The sequence below is a fragment of the Arachis ipaensis genome, chromosome B10 (genome assembly GCF_000816755.2).
Source record: "Arachis ipaensis cultivar K30076 chromosome B10, Araip1.1, whole genome shotgun sequence".
In the NCBI taxonomy this organism is placed as follows: domain Eukaryota; kingdom Viridiplantae; phylum Streptophyta; class Magnoliopsida; order Fabales; family Fabaceae; genus Arachis; species Arachis ipaensis.
In genome coordinates, this window is record NC_029794.2 from 135,227,285 (window position 1) to 135,228,738 (window position 1,454).

The 1,454-nt window shown below is 43.5% G+C and overlaps 1 pseudogene; it reads left to right on the top strand.

Moving 5' to 3' along the window:
* Positions 20-1,454, top strand: part of LOC107624220 — a 4,490-nt pseudogene continuing 3,055 nt past the window's right edge.

Genomic DNA, 1,454 nt, shown 5'->3' on the forward strand with positions numbered 1-1,454 from the left:
TGGTTAGTAGTACTTTTGAATGAAAGAAAATTCTTGAAAAGTTCCAAGTAAATGTATATTAATTAGGTCATCATATGAGTATTTTTCTTTCCATAGAAAAGTATACAAAACGTAAACACTCAAATCATATCAATAAAAAAGACCACGTCTGTCTCTTCCCCCTGTATTTCACTGACCCCTTCATCGTACTCCCTCAAATCCGTTGCTTCCATTTTTAATTACTACCATTACTTAATCAAATTACTTAATCAAATCCCACCCTATTAAAAACCCACCACTCCCATCTCAAAGCATCCTCATCACTACTCCAACCTCGTTTTCTTCACTCCTCGATTTTCCCAACGTAACCGTTTTTTTTTTATCTTCTCTTAGTTTTGAACACTAATCTCCATTCGTAGCTAGCATAGAAGAAACAAACAAACAAAAAAATGGGTTCTGAAGTGGAAAGTCATATTCCAAACGAAAACCACGATCCCAACGGTAATAACGTCAACAACGACGTGACCGTTACAAAAACTCTAACAATCGTGCAACCTCATTCGCTTCTCCCGAGGCCAGCACCACCAGCTAAACTTAACAGCAATAACCGAAACGACGCCGTTTCGCGTTTGGCAGTCGGGAAATTCTTCCGCCAGCGCAGCAACGACTTGTCGTCTGCGATCTCAAGAGGCATCTCGTCAATCAAGCAATCCATCGCAAACGACGAGTCGTTTAACAAGAACGACAAGGACTCTAGTAGCGACGTTACGGAGTTCAATCTGCCGGGAGTCAAGGTGGTTGTGACGGCGAAAAAAGAAAACGACGTGTCGTTTTCGACGAAGGGACGAGTGATTAGCTTCTTCTCGAGGTCGAACTGCAGGGACTGCAGCGCGGTTAGGAGGTTATTCAGAGAGAGAGGGTTGAGGTTCGTGGAGATCAATGTCGACGTGTACGTGGAGAGAGAGAAGGAGCTGGTGGATCGGACGGGGAGCAAGACGGTGCCGAAGATCTTCTTCGACGGGGAACTGATCGGAGGGTTGGTGGAGCTGAACGTGATGATGAGGAACGGCGACGGAGAATTGCAGCGGCGGTTGTTGAGGGAGGAGGGAGGGAAATGTTCCGGTGCTGACGCGCCTGCAGCGCCGGCATACGGATTTGATGATGACGTGGCAAAAGACGAAGAAGAAGAAGAAGGGGAGATGGTGAGGGTTGTGAGGGTGATGAGGCAGAGATTGCCGATTCAGGACCGTTGGATTAAGATGAAGCTTGTGAGGAACTGTTTCAGTGGGACCGACTTAGTGGACTTTCTCCTTCATTATCTTCACTCTTCTCGTCCCAAGGTACGTTAATATATAATAACTATTTATTTTATTTTATTTTAGTATATTTTTAAATATAGAAAATTGTGGTACTGTTGATATGATATTATTAGGATTAGTTTGGTAAATGTTTTCAGATTTTGAACGTATGAATTT